The sequence below is a fragment of the Petaurus breviceps genome, unplaced genomic scaffold, assembly GCF_028583685.1.
Source record: "Petaurus breviceps papuanus isolate PSGF00001 unplaced genomic scaffold, PetGlider_PUasm1.0 41, whole genome shotgun sequence".
Lineage (NCBI taxonomy): Eukaryota > Metazoa > Chordata > Mammalia > Diprotodontia > Petauridae > Petaurus > Petaurus breviceps.
In genome coordinates this window covers 8,788,203-8,802,912 of record NW_027186320.1, presented here as the reverse complement: position 1 = coordinate 8,802,912, position 14,710 = coordinate 8,788,203, and the positions used below count along the sequence as shown (strand labels likewise).

At 33.8% G+C, this 14,710-nt stretch overlaps 1 protein-coding gene across 2 annotated transcripts in view; it reads right to left on the bottom strand.

Moving 5' to 3' along the window:
• The window catches only part of LOC138171080 (cadherin-10), a 313,231-nt gene that overhangs the window by 44,260 nt on the left and 254,261 nt on the right, over window positions 1–14,710 (bottom strand). The window lies entirely within an intron of this gene.

The following is a 14,710-nucleotide window of genomic DNA, read 5'->3' as shown; positions in this document are numbered from 1 at the left end:
TATAGAAAAACAGGGAATACTAACCAGAGAGATTCGTTGTTGTATACCAAATGTTCATTTGATGTTAATCATTAACTAATCATCTAACAGCCATTAATCATTCATAGAAATTCTATTTCCATATTGATGTCTGAGTTGGAGGAGGAAGGAAAGAATAAGAAAGCCAGTATGTTTTTTTTGCCTTATATCTTTGGACACTTTGTGCGGGAAAATGCTGTATTCTTTTTATTCTATTCTGTTTACTTTATATACCTGTTCTAGGAATTCTCATCTCTTATTATACTCTCATTTGGTCATCATACCAGATCCATGGATTAAATGATCATCTTTAGGTAGATGTCTTGTTTATCTATACTGATCTCTGGCCTCTTTCCTGAGCTCAGGTCTGTAGTTGAGGAAAAAGAAAAGGGTAATCAGATTGCCTAAGAGAATCACAGGATTTGAAAGCTGGAAGGAACCTCAGCAGGTATATAAGTTCAACTCACAACATGTTATTGTTGGTGGTCCAAGAAGTAGCAAAGCTTAGAGTCAGGACTTCAAATCTCACTGTCAATAGATTTTTAGTTGAGTTAGACAACTCATTTTCTGTTTCCTCATCTCTAGACTAGGGCTAATAATGCATGTAGTATCTTTCTCAAAGAGCTATTGGGAGTTTATACGTGTAAAATGTATTTTGTATATTAAAGTGTTATTTCATAGAATTGAGAAATCACAGAACTTGAGCAACCACAGAACCATCTTATCTACTACATACACAAAATGAATCCCAATTATAACAAATTTCATTTTGCCATTTTGGAATTTCCATTCATTGCTCTTGGTTCAGCCCTCTAACTCCAATAACCATAGTCCTTCCCCCACAGGTTAATTCATCAAATATTTAAAGTTAGGTATCATGCCTCCCCTAAAATCTTCTTTTCCTTGGGCTAAACATATCTGGATCCTTCAAGCTAACCACATCCATATATAAAAGATCCTTCACTATCCCATTTGCCCTCCTCTACATTCTCCCATTTTTTCACTGTCCATCTCAGAATGTCATTCTCAGAACTGAACACAAAATTCCAGATGGAGGCTGATGAAGGTCCAGATCTTGAACCAGTTTTTATAAAATATGCTTTAATGAGGCCTTGTTTTCATATTTTGCTAAAATTTTACACATGCTTAATCTAAGCCTCCTGAACCTCCACTTAGCTGTGTTACAGAAAGTCAACTAGTGGGATATGATCATTTGCACAAAATAAAAAAAAATAGCCAGGACTCTTTAAAGCAATGATAGCTTTCATTGCACTTTTCCTCCACCATAGTCTGTAGATACAGTTAATGGATTTGTTATTTTCTTGATACAAGGAATTCTGGGATAAGCAAATAGCCTCTAAAAACGTAGTTTCTGTATTTTTCTTTGCAAGTAATGATCTTAAAAGAAGTGCCTAGAGCCCTATGGCACTGTGAATTGACTTGCCAAGGTTTGAAAAGCTACTGTCAGATGGAAGATTTGAACCAGTCTACTCTCTGTTCAGTGCACCATGATGTTTCTCATTCACCACTAATATGAACAGAAAATTGCTGTTATGCTTCAACTCTCAAGTTTAACAAATTCCGAAGCCTAAAGTCAAAAAGTCTGTCATTTTCCTGGTTTAGTCATTAGTGTTCATAATTCTAGAACTTATCAGGTATGTTACTCTAATGTAATTCACCAAATAATACCATGACAGTAAAAATGTTTTAGATTTAAAAATCATAAGATAAAGTCCTAGGTTCATATCTAGACTATTACTAGATGTGTGACTTTGGAGAAGTAAGTTAAGTTTTCTCTACCTATGTTTTCTTACCTGTAAAATGGGTATAATCTGAATAACCATAGTATGGTTAGGCGAAAACTGATTTTATAAACCTTAAAGTGCTACAGAAGTGTGAGCAATTCTTGTAATCAATGTTGTTAGAAACACTCATCTTGGTTCCATATACCACATAGGAAAATATTCTTGCCTTTATTTTCTTTCTTTAAACTCTTTAAAATAGCTTATACAGACAAAATTTAATATGATTTTGCTGTAACTAAATGAGGAAATGATTCAAATAAGTAAAAATAACATTTCCAAATGAGTCATACAGGAAAATAGACATAGTCATGATCTCCTTATACAAGTTTTAGTTGGAGAATTATGATATTGTAGCGGCAAGCACCCCAGTGTCCCCAGGGTGCCTGCTCACACAGGTTCTTGGATCTGCTTTGTTAAAGGAAAGCAACTCAAAATGGGTTAACAAGCTTACTTTAATCAGTCAGACATATATCGTTTACCTTGTTCAGGAGAAAAGGTCAGCACCCTGAACCTCAAAGTATACAGGCATAATTATCAAGACAGAAACATCAAGTAGACAGATTTCCAAACTGTCCAACCATTACATCCATACCCAGTCAACATCTGGGTTTCCACATTCTGGGTTTTTCAAAGCCGGGGGACTCTCAACAACGGCTTCCCAGAATTCAGATCAAATCACAGAATACTTCTCAAAGTGAGTCCCAAAACAAAGCTACACATCAGGGCTTATATAGCCTTCTCCTGGCTTAGAGAATGTAACAACCTTATTGACTCACTGGCCAATCAAGAAGTATCCACTGAAAAACAAGCCTCCCACCCCAGGCTTCAGGTGCACATTAGACTAGGGGCAGGGAAGATCTTCAAAATTTACATTCTTATTACAGATATCATGATTAAAAATTAAACACAATATTTGGTAAGGCAAGTCTTCTAAGGAGTGCATGGAATTAGTACATTATGACAGTTTTTTTTTAGTTTTTTAAAAAAATTCTCAGTCAACAATAATCTGTCATTTTGGGATGGAATTATTTTTGCTATTTCATTCTTTCCCTAGAAAAGTAATTGAGAGAATTCCTTTTTGTAAAAATTCTATTAAAGCAGTATTTTTTGGTTTTATTTGTCTTGAAAAATCTGACTCCAAAACTCCATATTTTCTTTTAAAAGAATGCAAAAGATTTTATTTATTTCCAATTCCTATAGAATGGTTCATTCCATAGACCTGGCAGTTGGGATTTCAACTAGGGATATGTACTATTTTTTTTCCAGGTTCAGGGATTTTGCAATTACTTAATTTGGATTCTTAGGGGCATAGCTGGGTTCTAAAAATCTGATTGCAGTTAAACTGCCCTCAAAGTTATGTTCAGAAATCTGTAATAGTACACTCTTAAATTTTATTACTTTTTTCTCCTCTTCCCTACTGTTCTGTAGAGATGAACATGGCTTGCCCCAAACAAAATCAATAGGGTGAGAATTCTGCCAAGTCCAGCAGTGTGCTGGTAAATATTCAACACTGGGCTCTCTGGAAAAATAAATGGATACATGACATTTTTTTCTTTTTTTGTTTTGATTTATATAGTCTTTTATGTTTCCCCAGCTACATGTAAAACCTATTTTTAACATTTGTTTTTTAAAAATTTGAGTTCCAAAATCTCTCACTTTTCCCCCTCACCAATACTGCCCCCCCAAGAGAAGGCAAGAAAGTTGATATAGGTTATGCGTACACAGTCATGCAAAGCATACATAATAATTATGTTGTGAAGGAAAAATAGACAAAAAAGCCAAGAAAAATAAAGTAAAAAAAAGTATGCTTCAATATGTATTCAGACACTATCAGTTCTTTTTCTGAGAATCAATAGAATTTTTCACCATAAATCCTTTAGAGGTTCCTTGGATCATTGAATTGCTGAGAACAAACAGCTGAGTCATTCACAGCTGATCATTTTACAATATTTCTATTACTTTGTACCCAGTACATTTCATTTTGCATTAGCTCAGATAAATGACATTTTTAAAGATTAGTTTGCATTTAACATTTTCTCTATCACTTTATTAAGACTAGATAATAAGAAAAAAACACAACTTCAAGCCTGATTTGTACTGTTTACTAATTTCAGAGGTGTAAATGCTCAAAATGAAAATCTAACAATCAGCTCTTTAATTCCAGTACAAACTGGATCCACAGCACCACTGGGAAGGTCTTGGTGAGATTGAAAGGCTGCTTCCAAAACAGGCTTGGAGTTATATTTGTTTTTTAAAAAAAATTCTAGAGATTGAGAAAGTCAAGTACTGCTGTCAAATAACTCGCTGCTCTATTTTTAATGGCTTTTAAAGTTTTATATTTGTTGACAAGGTATAATAGTGTTTCTTGATGTGCTTTATATATTCCAGATAAGTTTGTGGTCCTAGCTATTATCTGTTTACAATAGAAGTCTTGTGTGTTATAGAAAAAAGCTATTTGCATCCAGAGAAGAACTGCTAAATAGAAGTATAAATAATTTTACATAACCCACATATATGTGTGTAGATAGATTGATATCAATAGATTTGTATCTAATGATAGTCATCTTGGGGAGGTGGGAAGAATAAAAGGTAAAAAAAGAAATTTACTTGATAACTTTATTATCATTTAAAAGGAATAGCATGTTGTGTATAACAGATTTGTAGTTTAATGAGCAATAATCTTTTTTCAAATTATACTACATTAAGGAAAAGCTAATTTTATTCCATGACTTTAAAAACTAAATAAAAAGTTAAAAAAGAAAGAAAAGACATTGAAAAGTAGGACACGCACACACCCACACACACACAGGATTATGATTAGGAATCAGAGCACTTGGATTATAATCTTGCTCTGCTGCTACCTAGCTATTTGACCTTAAGTAACACACGTCACTCCACTCAGGTATAAAATCAGAAGACTGAATTTGCTAATTTCCAAGGACCCTTTCACATAATAAAATTCTATTATCCTATTTTATATCTCCTTAATAAAAAAAATCATTGCTGAGGGTCTGAAAATTTCATAGGACATAAGGTCTTTTAAAGTTTTATTTAAAAATATGTATCTAGCTAGATTTTCAAAGGCTAGATAAGGCAAATATATTTATATAAACATATTTTGCATATAAATATATTCATATAGATACATGCTTGCATGTATGCTTCTTCATGTATATACATGTATACTATGGGTTCATGTGTAGATATATTATGGATATATGTAAACATATATGTATATATTTATATAATTTTAGTATGATCCTAAAATCCATATGCATGAATGCATGTACATGAGCAAGTTTGTGTGTTTTTGTGTATCTATATCTACCTATGAATTTGAATTTTAGGGTCATATGGGAATTTCTTTTTTGCATATCAACTTTATCCATCATAAACTTGCTTACCAATGGGAAATAATAGGCAGTTCTGAATCAATGCTGGATATGACGCTGTCTATACATATGTGTATATACACATATACACACATACATACATACCTCTCTATACACATGTCTATAAGTATATAGATACATTTCTGTGTATTTATAGATACACATACCCATATATACATGATATACATATACACATATGTGAAAACACATATATGTGTATATGTATGTACATATATATAGTTTCCCCAAAACCTTAGTGTAGATTTAAGATGACAAAATTTAGAATAAATGCTACAAACTCATACACACATTTGAAAGGTTAATTATTTAAACATTTTAAATATTGATTTTTAAAATAAAATTCAACATAACTCCTCTCTTGGTTCATATACCACTCTACATTCATTTTTGAACTTTGTATAAAATTTTACCAGAGGCTTCCCAGTGAATGAAAAGATTACATTTGTAATCCTACCCTCAAAATCATTCAAAGAATGAGATCCTATTGCATACACAACAGTCTGACATAACATCACAAGGAAAAACTTATATTGGAGATAAGTCAGATGACTAAGGTTGCCAAGCAAGAAGACTTTCTCTAGTGATCACAAGTCTGAAGAATTGTCAGATATGTAGTACCTATTGATAGGGTGACAAATTAGATTAGGGTGACAAACCAAATTAGAGAGGATATGTGTTCATTATTCAATATTCTTTTAGTGCTGGCAGTTGTAAAAAACAAGAGTAGTCTAATACAAGTTGATAAAATATTATTTGAGGAAAAATACAAGTGTGAAGAAAGATTATTCATCTTATCTTCCTGATAATAAGGGAACAAGGATGTCTTTAACTGAATTTCTTTTTTTGTCCTGATAATATTCCTAGAGTGGTGTTTTAGTGGAAATGTGCCTGACAATTTTAATATATGTAAATGGAATCTGGAATACCTTTAGGATCCCTACCTAATCAAGAGGAAGGTGATTCTACAAAGTGAAAATTAGCACTTACTAAATCAAATGTATCTCTGCACTAGATAAGTATTATAAAACTGTCCTAATAAATAGCAATTCACTTTCACAATTTCACAAAAATATTTCAAGAATATACTTGAAATTCTGTATGTACCTTCTAGAACTATGTCTTGAGAACTCTTACAAAATACTGTCTTTCATTTTAAGTATGAAATTAAAAAAAAACAGCAAGTATACTTCAACTCTTCATTCTCTTTTACACTCAAGTCCTTTGATTTTCTTGCGTTTCACTGATCATGCCCTGACAAAGCAGAACCTTGGATTACTCCCATGAAGCTGGACAATATGAAGAAAATGCTTATTAGAAACAACACGATTGTTATTTTTTAAAATAATGTCAAATTAGTATCTCTCACACCACAGTAACTATTCCAAATATTTTAACCTTCTCCAACCTTCTTATGGAATTTCCTGAGGACCTTGCTTCATACATCAACAAAAAACATTGAGGCCATTCCCATTCTCCTCTTTTTATTATCTTACATTAGTCATTTCCCACAGTATTCTTCATTCACACTTGTATCACATGAATAGGAGGTCCTTCTCCTTGTTAAAGACTTCAACATGCACCCTTCACCATTCTGTTTTCTTTAATACATTACACTCTCTAGCATAAACACATTTTAAATTTTTAAAACTTTCTTTCTATGTGCTGGCCCAATTCCTGATGCCTACAAACACATCTCATTCTTAAGAATAAACAAACAAGGGGTGGAGCCAACCTGGCAGAGTAAAAGCAGGGACTTCCTTGAGTCCCCCCAAAACCTGTAAAAATGACCCTACACAAATTCTAGCACAGCAGAACCCACAAAATGACAGAGTGAAAAAATCCAGCCCAAGACAACCTGGAAACTCAACAGGAAAGTTCTATTGAACCAGTCTGAGAGAAGAGGTCCAAACAGACAATGAGGAGAAGAATGTCTTAAAAAGCAAAATTGGCCAAATGGAAAAGGAAGTTAAAAATATCACTGAAGAAAATTATTCCTTAAAAATTTGAATGGAACTTAACCCCAATTGCTTAAAAAATTTGAATAGAGCAAATGGAAACTAATGGCTTTATGAGAAATCAAGAAATTATAAAAACAAAGCCAAAAGAATAAAAATATGAATAAAAATAGAAGACAATGTGAAATATTTCACTCGAAAAAATAACTAACCTGGAAAACAGATCCAGGAGAGATAAATAAAAAAAATTATTACACTACCTGAAAACTGTGATCAAAAAAAGAGCCTAGACATCACCTTTCAAGAAATTATCAAGAAAAACTGCCTTGATATTCTATAATCAGAGGAGAAAATAGAAATTGTAAAAATCCACCAATCACCTCCTAAAAGAGATCCCCAAAGAAAAACTCCTAGGAATATTGTAGTTAAATTCCAGAGTTCCCAGGTCAAGAAGAAAATATTGCAAGCAGTCAGAAAGAAACAGTTCTAGTATTGTGGAAACACAATCAGAATAAGAGAAGATTTAGCAGCTTCTACATTAAGGGATTGGAGGGCCTGGAATATTATTTTCTGGAGATCAAGGAAGATAGGATTAAAACCAAGAGTCACCTACCCAGCAAAACTGAGCATAATCCTTCAGGGAAAAAAAATAGAAATTCAATGAAATAGAAAACTATAAAGCCAAGCATGATCATCTTTCCAGAGAACTGCTGCTGTGAACAGCTTTAAGGTTCTGATCACACAGTATAGTGAACTCTCTATTTATTCAGCAGTAAACTAAAGAAAAACATTCACAGAAACCAAAGTACACCATTCACAATGTTATAACATAACAACTTATCACTAAAGTGACCACATAATTTTCACCAAAGTGGCCACATAGTTTTAAACAAAAGACATCATTCAGTAAATCCTTAACTCAACCATCCTTAACGAACCTCCTTAAGTGACACAAAGTACAATCATTCAGTAAGTCCTTAACTCAGTCAGCCTTCAGTAGCAAGCCTCCTCAAGGGGCACAAAGTACAAAGGTCAAAGTTTTCCACCCCTAGGTCACAGTAAATCATGATCTTCTCAGTCAGCACTAAGTACCCAAGGAGAGGTCTTTTCATCTTGACTTGAGGCTGGCTCCCAAATATCATGGTTCCTCTTCCATGGGTTCAGCTCCTACCTGAATCTGCCCAGTTATCACCTGGATTCACAGGCAGGCAGCTCTCAGCTCCTCATTGAGCTCCTTGTCCAACTCCTGTTCCATATTGAAACTCACAGTATCCAGTCTACCTCAAGTCCTCCACAGTTTCTATTCCTAGGAAGACAAAGCTTAACACAGCCAAAACAACATTCATGCACATCGCCAGCACCATTATAAATTCACTATCTGCCTGAGAAATCAACACAGACCCACTAACAAAGTCTGAGAAATCAATGTAAATTGAGTGTATAGTCCCAGGACCTCAGAAACCCTCCTCCAGGACATCTGTAAACAGACAACAAGAAAAAACTCTGTCAGGGCTTCCAGTAAGGTTTCAGGGCTTCTGTACAAAGTATTACAAACAAAAATCAACACAGATAGAAAAGAGAAACAGAGTGCTGGGATACCACAAGTTTTCTCCTTTTCAACTCTGCCACCACAAGTGTACTTTTCTCAATTCTGCTCTTTCCCAGCTTGGGCTTCTCCTTATATATGGTCATCAGCTTCCCCCTGTTCTGACCCTTCCTGTTGTACCAGGAAGTTCCTCCTACTGAGTGGTTCAAAAGTTCTGTTTCTTAACAAATACTTAATATAATCATGGGCAAGGCTCAAAAGAAACTTGAACTGAAACTAGGTGCTAAATAATTAAATAGCTGAAACAAGGGGCTAAGTACTTCTTTGCTTGCCATTAAAAAGACTTTCAATCATTCTTAATGAAAAGACCAGAGTTGAACATAAAACATGACTTTCAAATACAAAAATCAAGAGAAGCATTAAAAAGGCAAATAAGAAAGAGAAATCATAAGGGATTTATTAAAGTCCAACTGTTTATATTCCTATTCCTACATGGAAAGATGATATTTGTAACTCATAAGATCATACCCACTACTAGGATACTTGGAGGGAATATATACACACATACACATAACACACACATACACATATATGCATGCATATATACACATATACATTCATGCACACATGTGCATCTGTGTTTGTATATGCACAAACACACACAGAGGACCAAGGGTGAAGTGAATATTAAGGGATAATGTCTAAAAATAAAAGAAAATAAATTAAGCAGTGAGAGAGGAATCTACTTGGAGAAAGAGAAAGGAAGAGGTAGAATGGGGTAAATTTTCTTACATAAAAGAGGCAAGAATAAGTTTTTATAATGGAGGGGAAGAGGTAGGAGGTGACAGGTAATGAGAGAACCTTGCTCTCATCAGATTTGGCTTAAGGAGAGAATAACATAAAACACTCAATTGGGTACGAAAATCTATCTTACCCTACAGGAAAGTCTGCGGGAAAGGAATAAAAGACAGGGTTATGATGGAAAGGAGGGTAAATGGAAGGAGGGGGTAATCAGAAACAAATACTTTTGAGGAGGGACAAAGTCAAAGGAAATAATATAATAAATAAAGAGTGGGATAGGTAGTCTTTTACAACATGACTTTTATGGAAGAGTTGTGCATGTATAACTGAACATGTATAACCTATGTAGATTTGTTTGCCTTCTCAACGAAGGTGGGTGGGGAGGGAGGAAGGGAGAGAACATGGAACTCAAATTAAAAACAAATGTTAAAAATTGTTTTTACATGCAACTGGGAAATAAGTATACAGGTAATGTGTTATAGAAATCTATCTTATCCTATAAGAAAATAGGAGGGAAGGGGATAAGAGAAGAGGGGTGGGTGTGATAAAAGGGACGTCACATTAGAGGAAGGAGTAACCGGAATGCACACTCTATTTGGCTGGGGAGAGGGGAAAGATGGGGAGAAAGTTTGGAACTCAAAATCTTCTGGAAGTGAATGTTGAAAATTAAAAATAAATTAATTAAAAGAAAAACCAAAACTTAAAAAAAACAGCCAAAAAGAAACAACAAAAATCTCACTTAAATTCAATCCTACTTGCTTGCTATATCATAACACTTTCCTTTTTTTCATGGTTAAAGTGTTTAAGAAAGCCTTTAGTACTCAATTACTCAATGTCTCCCCTTTATCACCTTCTTGATTCTAAACAGTCTGAAACCTGAATTATAATCTTAGTGTTCACTTGCAACTTTCTCTCTCCAAAGTTATTCATGACATCATAATGGAAAAATCTAGTGAATTTTTCTCTTCTCATTCACCTTAAGCTCTTTGTAGACTTTGGTACTGTTGATTACCTCTTTTCTTGGACCTCTCTCCTATCTGGATTTAAATAACTTCAATATCTCCTGATACTGTTTCCTCCTTTTTGACCATCCCTCAGTGTCCTTTGTTACATGTTTCTGCAGTTCACATCCAGTAACCATCAATGTGACTCAAGACTCTTGTCTCAGGTCCCCTCCACTTCTTTCTCTTTGCTGTCTCATTTGGTGATATCATCATCTTCGTTGTGGATTCAATTATCATTTCTACAGAGTATATTACTAGATCGACATATCCAATCCTAATCTCCTGAGCTCCAGTCTCCTATCACCAAAAACATGGCAAAGTCAGTGTCCAATGGGAAATTTAAACATGACACATTACCTTTCTGCCCAAACATCCTCTTTCCCCCAACTTTTGTATTATTGTCCAGGGCACCTCCACATTCCCATTAACACAAGCTTGAAACCTCTGTGTCATTCTCAACTCCTTACTTGTACTTACCTCACATAAATGATTTGTTGTTGACTTGTCAATTCAACCTTCAGAATATCTCCTGTATATGAACCTTTTCTCTACATTTATCTCATCATACTATTACAAGACTTCATCATATAATTTTTGGACTATTATAACAATTTTCTGCATAGTCTCATTGCCTCAGTCTATACTGTAGTCATCTACCAATGTGGTTTTCTTAAAGCACTTATCTTATCATGTAAACATTCCCCCTTTCCCCACTTAATATCCTCCAATGGTGCCTTATCACCTTTACATAATAAAATGAAATCAAATATAAAATGCTATGCTTGGGATTTAGGATTTTTTAACATCTTCGTTTTCTTATGCTTTACTCCCAAATTTTCTGCTGGCTTTTTTGTTGATGTTGTTGTACCTGACAATTGGTCTCCTGTCTTCTATGCCTTTCTTACTAGCAATGCTCCATGTCTGGGATATTCTCCTACATATTACACTGCTAGTGCCTACCCTCTGAGATTACTTTTCATTTACATTGTATATATTTTGTATATAAATAGGTTTTTTGCATATTTTCTCCCCCTTCAATGCAAGTTTCTTGAAGGCAAGTAGAATTTTTTTTTTTATCTTCAGTACTTAGCACAATTTCTGGCACATATTAAGTGCTTAATCAAGCTTTGATGATAACTAGATTTCTCTATGGAGTACTCAAGTCTATTTTTAAACTTTGAAATACAATTACAATATAGGATAATGGATAGGTGAAGTCTTTTGACTTCGATTACTTTAAGAAATGACTTTTTTTGAGGGGCGGCCATTTAGCACAGTGAGTAAGAGCACCAGCCCCAGAGTCGGGATGACCTGGGATTGAATCTGGGCTCAGACACTTAGCTCACCCACCCAGAAACACCTGGCCTTGTAACCTTGAGCAAGTTACTTAACCCCCATTGCTTTTTTAAAAAAAAGGAAATGACTTTTTCAATTCAAGTATTCCAAAGTACACCTGAGAAGTTTTATATTAGAAATGGAAGGAAGTTTGTATGTTTCACACAAAGGTGACTATATAATTTTGGTTAATTTAAAAATATATAATTTGAGATATAATCTGGTTTAATTAGCAAGTTTAATCATTTAAGAAGTATACTGAAATAATTTGCATGAAATTACTTACAAATGAAATCAAATATTATTAATTTTGAACATCAAAATATTTCATGTAATTAACTGTTTACCGGAAGTATGCTTAACAGGATTATATGTGCTCATTTCTTTTCCCTGGATATACATCATATTGTATAGTTTCAACAGTGGGTACCTATTATTAAATATGCATATGACAAATTTTCAAGTGACAATATTTATATCTAGGACATATATTAGAATTCTCCAGTCATTATTACATATACTAAATTGAGAACAGCCTGAAGGGAATTGGTTTTGTATGGTATAGCTACATGAATAACCAAAATCTTTTCAGGGCATTCAGTCACTGACAGCAACAGAGGGTCTTCTGTTTCCTAGGAAGCTAAGGATGGTGGAGGATAGCAAAGAAATAGAGAAACCAGGAGCTAGGGAAGGCAATCAGAGATTTAAAAGGAAGGAAGGAAGGAAAAAATGAAGGGAGGAAATAAGAAAATAAGGAAGGAAGGAAGGGAGAGGAGTATCAGTCACATACACACCTGATAATTATTTTTTACTAATAACAAGAAGAGTCAAATAAAATTTTATTTATAAATATGAATCAATCTACCAGCCTGTGTGTGTGTTTGTGCATGTGTGCGTGTGTGTATGTAAAATCAATTATATTTGTTAGATCAGTCAACAAAACCAAGCAATGGATTAAGTTGAGTCATGTATATGCCACTTGACCTAATCTAGTCTTTAGTACACTGTGGTAAACCCACTATCAGTAAATGCTGCAAAAATCAGGCATTCAGGTAGTATTCTATTAAGGTGCTGCATCTCTCAGTATGTGGTGATGCTGGGAGAAAAGCTGCAATGTCTGTTGGAGTATGAATGGTTTCTGTTATTAATATTATCAAAATGGTGGCAGGTGCAAATTTTGATATTCTGATCCCTTCCACGTGGAGTTCTAGCTTCTTGATATTGTGTAGCTTGTGTTTACATAGACTTACACAAATGATGGACTGAACAACTCAGTGGATTCAGTTAGTATGGGCTGGAAATCAGTGTTATTCAGGGGAAAAACGGTATAGCTAGAAATTCAGTAAAGTCTTGAAATGATTTGAGGAATATTTTGTATATTCATGCTCTGCAGAATGCCTTTTGATCTTGCTTTTTGTTTTGTATACAAATGAAAAATTTTACTAATGAGATAAGGAAATAAGAATATGCCAAATTTATAAGAACTTCATTAAATCTTAGGTAAATTGTATATTTTCCCTTAATAGTTATTTTTTGTTATAAAAGCTATTATTAAATAAGAAATTCTATTTCACTTTTCTTGTTACATTAAGTGAAATTTACTTAAGTATAACTACTTTAAAGTTAAGATAAGTTTAAGTTTAAGCATAATTATTTTTTAAGTATAACTATTTCCATTCATTTACTGTGTATTATTAGAAGTATTAATAATGATATATTATTTATCATCAAAGCAGCAAAGGCTAAATAATTAAAAGTACATGGATGAGATTATCACTTCAATCACAAAATTTACTTGAACCTAAAAGTTACAACTTCCTTTTAGACAAGCTAATTTTTCCATAGTAGCAGATATAAATTTATCTGCTACAATTTTAGAGATCATGGTTTCTATAAAATTCTCAATTCTACAGAGTGATAAGTTGCTAGATTAAGGTGTTACAAGGCCAATAGAGGAAGCAATAACATAAGGCAAATTTGTTTATCAAAATCTCAAGTTCCGGTCACCATGGTTAGCCCTCAGAAACCCTGTGAAATCTCTGAAGCGTTATTGGATGTAGCTCATACTTGATGTATAATATTTCTCTCCCTTGCAATACTCTATTATTTCACACCATGGATGCAGTGCTCTTGAGGTATTACTCCTGTTCCAGAGGAAAATCAAATAATAGACTAATTCACACAAAAATATTTCTGAGTTATCATTTACCCTAACCATTAACACTGGTAAAATTGAAATGTTATAAAGTGTTCAATATTACGCTCACACAAAAAGGATAAAATCAAAATTATGGATGTAATATCTATTTTTGTAAACTATATACCATTCTTACAAACTTTGGGAATAAATTATAATCATTTATACTGATATGAATATAGTGACTGTCTCTAGGTTAAAAACAAAAAAAGAAAACATGTACTGTATTGCCATGGATCAGAAGTCCTATCCCTTTCCAAACATGATTAAAACCAGGGATGCCTTGATTCCTTTTCCTTCTCCAATTTTTTTTGAGGGGCAAGGGATTGCATGTGTATGCGGGTGGGGGGGGAGGAGGAGAGGGGACAAAAAGCACCACAGCATCAATATTAACATAATAATAAAAGTCAAAGTATCAGGTAGACTACAATCAATGACTCTGCTCTTCTCCAATGCACTTCTCAATTTATTGTGATGGAGCTTTTGATCCAAAAGCCTGATTTGTACATATTTGCTGCAGGACAAGAATGAGTTCTTAACTGCCAAATTTAATGGCCTTTTCTTGGCTCCTATCTCCCCTTCCAGTGTTATTTCATTCTACTCTTTTTACAATTTTCTTTATTCTGTGCTACTAGG